Source organism: Coregonus clupeaformis, chromosome 6, assembly GCF_020615455.1.
Source record: "Coregonus clupeaformis isolate EN_2021a chromosome 6, ASM2061545v1, whole genome shotgun sequence".
NCBI lineage: Eukaryota > Metazoa > Chordata > Actinopteri > Salmoniformes > Salmonidae > Coregonus > Coregonus clupeaformis.
In genome coordinates this window covers 45,136,705-45,143,161 of record NC_059197.1, presented here as the reverse complement: position 1 = coordinate 45,143,161, position 6,457 = coordinate 45,136,705, and positions in this window count along the sequence as shown.

The following is a 6,457-nucleotide window of genomic DNA, read 5'->3' as shown; positions in this document are numbered from 1 at the left end:
AGATAATTAGCTTTGTAAGAAACCCCCCCACCCCACTCATTTTAAGTGATTTTATTACTCAATATAAGATTGCTTACATTTAGCTTTTTGCAGTGTAAATAAATCTGAGTTGCTTTTCTCTACTGTCAGGACCATGGGCTCAGAAAGACAGATGGATGTCTCAGAAAGGCTCATTACCAAAAAAGTTTTTTCCATATTTAGCTCTAATACTAAACAGTCTCTGATTAACATAAAATATTACAGGTTTAGGCAAGAATCCAAATCTAAAAACTGAGGAATACAAATATAAGAATACAAATGAAATGCTACACCTTTTTGTCTCAATTCACTGCAATTGGCTTGTCCCTGTTTCTTTTGAATTCTTTTGAAAAAGTGTATTTTAAATCTCACTGCAAGGTGCCTGTCTGATGAAGAATTGATGGGTTAACATTTGTAGACATAAGAATGGCCAAAAGGGGGTAATGTCTCCAGTCCAATATCAAGATATATAAAGTGTGGTGCCTATAGGATGCCCAGTAGTAATTCAAGTCTATAGCCAATTCAGAGGAATCATTAATCGGGTTGTCTCTTGAACCAAGAATATTTGTGATTTATGTATCCATATACATTTTTGGATCTCCCTGTATAAATAGAATTAGAATGGAATGAATCCTCTTAAAACAAAGTAATTTTTAGTAGGAAAGTGGGAACAACTGTTTGATGTTTCCCCTTAGTGATGGTGACTCAGGACACAAAATAAGCAGATAGGCCAAAACAGATTCCAAGTAAAACCGCAGTGGGTGGAAGAGTTTGACTTGGGTCTCCCATAGAACATAAAATGATGCTAGACATCTATTTGACTCTCTGACACACGTCTAGCCTGTGCTGAGTCTGTTCACCATGCTTCTGATCACACTGTGTTCCCTTAGCCCACCACACTGGAGAGAAGACATCCCCTTTTCCACTCTCAACAAGGATTTAATTGATCACTTTCCAATACACAAGACTGGGAAGGCTGATACTACATGTCTTTCTCTCTGGTCTTGTGTGCAGTATTTATGTTGGCCATTATGAATCATTCCCCAGCTGGATATGCAGAAGAGATACACTGTGATTACTTTTCCATTCGTGGCTTGCTTGTGAATTATAGATGTGCACTCACTTAGGTGCCCATAAACATTCTCTCTTTTACTTTATAGCCCTAACATCCCAGCAGACTGGATGAAAGACTAATTGGATCTCACACCATCACAGCGTAGACTCACAGGTCATGTGGACAGATGCAGGGATACAGGTTCTACAACACACCCGAGTGACCAGTGAGATGGAAAGGCTACAGTGGGGTCTGAAATTATTGACAGCCTTGATAAAGATGAGCAATAATGACTGTATAAAGTAAATAATTCAAATACTGAGCTATATTGTACTCTCAAAAACATTGGGAAATTATATTATTTGATACCAATATAATTGCGCAGAGAAATACATTTTTATTAACAAGTAATATATATTTTTTTTCAAAGGTAGGGGTCAAAATGATTGACGCCCCTCTAAAGATTCCTATAAATGAAGTAGTCAAAAGTTTAGTATTTCGGCCCATATTCCTAGCACGCAATGACTACATCAAAATTGTGACTCCACAAACTTGTTGGATGCATTTTCAGTTCGTTTTGGTTGTGTTTCAGATTATTTTATGCCCAATAGAAATTAATGGTAAGTAATCTATTGTGTTGTTTTGGAGTCATTTTTATTGTAAATAAGAATATAATTTGTTACTAAATACTTCTAAATAAATGTGGATGCTACAATGATTATGAATAATCCTGAATTAATCGTGAATAATGATGAGTGTGAAAGTTACGGCGGGTCAAAGATCATACCCCCAAGACATGCTAACCTCCCCTGTTATTTGTAATGGTGAGAGTTTAGCATGTCTTGGGGTTATGATCTTTGACCAATTTCAGACCCCACTGTATTTCCACATCAGATACTGTGAGCAGGAATGTTGTTGTCATCATGTGGGAAAGATACCTGCCCTGGGTGAAAAATCCCCTTCTCTATGTATAAGGCTTTAATCCTCCATGACACAATAATGTAATGTTTATGTATAGTATTAAGATGTGTAACGTATGCTTCAGGATATACAGATACATTTCCTATGTAAATCCTTAGGTAATGTTTGTAGAAACCTGCCTGGGAAAAAAAGTCCCTTCTTTAAATGTGGAAAGCTTTACGCTTTATTAATGACATATTTGTTTTCTTATACAGTTAATGTAAGTCATTACCAAATTGTACGTGTAAATATAATTTTATACCTAGGTGTAAATCACTCTCACTGTGACCTCTTCAATAGACCTTCTATCAATACTATAGTCTGGGTTATATCAGAACTCCAAATAGCTCAGTTATTTCGCCATTGATATCCTCTATCCTGTGAGCTCTGCCCAGTACAAAGGACAGGAAACGGAGGGTAATTTCTCTCCAGAATACACGTACCAGTCTCCTCTCCGGGAATATTTCACATATCCAGATGCTACATATTTAATTATGTTAACTTTTTTTTCATCAACATAGCAGTCGGTCTATGTAATGAAGTCATGGTCAGTATATCTCTGTACAAGAGACTACAGCATCATTTCAACATGTGCTCTTTGTTGTTTATGATTACAGATAAGAGCGTCTGCTAAATGACAAATAAATAAATAAATAAATAGAAACAAATATATATAAAATACAAAAAAATTGATAAAATACAAAAAATAAAATAAAAAAATGCTTAAAGGCATCTGGCTGACCTGAATCAAAGCATGGTGATGCAGCAGTGTGCTGTCCAACATTTTGTTTACAATATGAGTGTGTTATTGGAAAATGTTACAAAAAAAAAGAGACAAAAAGACACAGCTAGGAATGTATGTCCAAAACAATAATTAATTGACACTACAGGGGATCCATATACGCACAGGTGTGCTTTTGAAGTGGAATGTTGATGTTTCTGTATTGAATGGCTGCTAACCGGTGCATGATGTACACAGTGTACAAAACATTAGGAACACCTTCCTAATATTGAGTTGCACCCCCTTTTGCCCTCCGAACAGCATCAATTCGTTGGGTATGGACTCTACAAGGTGTCGAAAGCGTTCCACAGGGATACTGGCCCATGTTGACTCCAATGCTTCCCACAGTTGTGTCAAGTTGGCTGGGTGTCCTTTGGGTGGTGGATCATTCTTAATACACACGGGAAACTTGTTGAAAAGCCCAGCAGCGTTGCAGTTCTTGACACAAACCGGTGCGCCTGGCACCTTCTACCATACCCTGTTCAAAGGCACTTAAATATTTTGTCTTGCCCATTCACCCTCTGTATGGCACACATACAGTGGGGAAAAAATGTATTTAGTCAGCCACCAATTGTGCAAGTTCTCCCACTTAAAAAGATGAGAGAGGCCTGTAATTTTCATCATAGGTACACGTCAACTATGACAGACAAAATGAGAAAAAAAATCCAGAAAATCACATTGTATGATTTTTTATGAATTTATTAGCAAATTATGGTGAAAAATAAGTATTTGGTCAATAACAAAAGTTTCTCAATACTTTGTTATATACCCTTTGTTGGCAATGACACAGGTCAAACGTTTTCTGTAAGTCTTCACAAGGTTTTCACACACTGTTGCTGGTATTTTGGCCCATTCCTCCATGCAGATCTCCTCTAGAGCAGTGATGTTTTGGGGCTGTCGCTGGGCAACACGGACTTTCAACTCCCTCCAAAGATTTTCTATGGGGTTGAGATCTGGAGACTGGCTAGGCCACTCCAGGAGCTTGAAATGCTTCTTACGAAGCCACTCCTTCGTTGCCCGGGCGGTGTGTTTGGGATCATTGTCATGCTGAAAGACCCAGCCACGTTTCATCTTCAATGCCCTTGCTGATGGAAGGAGGTTTTCACTCAAAATCTCACGATACATGGCCCCATTCATTCTTTCCTTTACACAGATCAGTCGTCCTGGTCCCTTTGCAGAAAAACAGCCCAGTAGGTATGGTGTTCTTTGGATGCAACTCAGCATTCTTTGTCCTCCAAACACGACGAGTTGAGTTTTTACCAAAAAGTTCTATTTTGGTTTCATCTGACCATATGACATTCTCCCAATCCTCTTCTGGATCATCCAAATGCACTCTAGCAAACTTCAGACGGGCCTGGACATGTACTGGCTTAAGCAGGGGGACACGTCTGGTACAGCAGGATTTGAGTCCCTGGCGGCGTAGTGTGTTACTGATGGTAGGCTTTGTTACTTTGGTCCCAGCTCTCTGCAGGTCATTCACTAGGTCCCCCCGTGTGGTTCTGGGATTTTTGCTCACCGTTCTTGTGATCATTTTGACCCCACGGGGTGAGATCTTGCGTGGAGCCCCAGATCGAGGGGAGATTATCAGTGGTCTTGTATGTCTTCCATTTCCTAATAATTGCTCCCACAGTTGATTTCTTCAAACCAAGCTGCTTACCTATTGCAGATTCAGTCTTCCCAGCCTGGTGCAGGTCTACAATTTTGTTTCTGGTGTCCTTTGACAGCTCTTTGGTCTTGGCCATAGTGGAGTTTGGAGTGTGACTGTTTGAGGTTGTGGACAGGTGTCTTTTATACTGATAACAAGTTCAAACAGGTGCCATTAATACAGGTAACGAGTGGAGGACAGAGGAGCCTCTTAAAGAAGAAGTTACAGGTCTGTGAGAGCCAGAAATCTTGCTTGTTTGTAGGTGACCAAATACTTATTTTCCACCATAATTTGCAAATAAATTCATAAAAAATCCTACAATGTGATTTTCTGGAGAAAAAAAATCTCAATTTGTCTGTCATAGTTGACGTGTACCTATGATGAAAATTACAGGCCTCTCTCATCTTTTTAAGTGGGAGAACATGCACAATTGGTGGCTGACTAAATACTTTTTTCCCCCACTGTACACAATCCATGTCTCAAGGGATAACAATCCTTCATTATCCTAACTCCTGCCCTTCATCTACACTGATTGAAGTGGATTTAACAAGTGACATCAATAAGGGATCATAACTTTCACCTGGATTCACCTAGTCAGTCTATGTCATGGAAAGAGCAGGTGTTCTTAATATTTTGTACACTCAGTGTGTATCCTGCAGTGCCTTGAAGCTCTGCAGTCCCCAACATTTGTTTACTGTTTGGCCCAGTGCTTGTAACGGTAGCAAGTTCAGGCTTTTACAGGATTGAATGGCTGCGCATTCTGAACTCTGTTGAGAGTGAACGAGATAGTTGAGATCCCCTAAAACCTCTTGGTGGAGATTGTTCTAGTGCAGAAATCAGCCCATGCCTGGGCTCTGAGTAATGTAGTAATTGTTGTAGGCTACACTATTGTATTGTGTGTGAACTGAAAATGGATACCGGTAAGTTCATTTCTTTTCTGTCACGGTTCAGACAGACGACCAGAGGACCACAATTGCGTCACACCAGAAAGTTTATTAAACTTAAGGGAAAAGGGAAGTAGGGAGTGAATGAAGGCTCCAGGGGTAACAGGGATCCCGTCCAATGCGCTGGGTCTGTGCCCCCCCCAGTGGCAGCGATGCGTCCTATGAAGCCGGTGGTGGGTGGTCCAGAAGTCCTGGGGGGGGGGAGACACAGACACAACAGGGCGGAATGAAACCAGGCAGCAGTACAGTTCAAGGGAAATCCAAAATACGTAGTAGCAAGGCAGAAGGCTGGTCAGAGTTACCGGGATTGAAGAGTAGTCAGGAGTCGTAATGGCAGAAGCAGGTCTGGATCTCCTGAGGCAGAAGAGTATCCAAAAAACAGGCAGGTCCGGGGTCACAAAACCAGGGTGAGCCAGAAGCGCGGAGCAAACAGGTTCCGGGTGTGAGCTTTGCAGACGATCTGACACCGGAGAGCTGAAAGACAGGGCCTTAAATACTGGGAGAGGTTAGTGGGTAATGCAGCGCAGCTGGCAGAGTAATTAGAGCCGAGCAGAGCAGGGACAGGTGGAGCTAGTTAGGCTGAGTAGAGAGAGGGAGGTGAGCAGAGTGGAAGCAAATTAAGGTGGTAACCCGGTGGAGTGAGAGGGCTCATGACAGAACCCCCCAAGGGACGGCCCCAGAAGTCCCAAGAGCAACACCACGCCGGGCGGGAGGAGGGGAGCCGGAGGAGGGCTAGAACTCCTCCGAACGGTCCGAGTGAACGTCCTCATCCTCGGAGGAAGCCGGAGGGCCGTGGTCGGGAGATGGGACAGGTCCCGAGACAGGATCAGGCACAGGACAGGAAGCCGAGCGGGCCGGACGGTTAGGGACCCCTCTGGGGCGGCCCCTACGGATTGCAGGTTGATCAGGATGCCGTTGGTGGAAAGCGGTGATGAGAGTCCTATCCACAATCCGACTAGCTGGCACCCAGGTCCTTTCCTCAGGTCCATAGCCCTCCCAGTCAATGAGGTACTGGAGACCCCTACCCCTCCGTCTGGACCGAAGCAGGCGGCGGA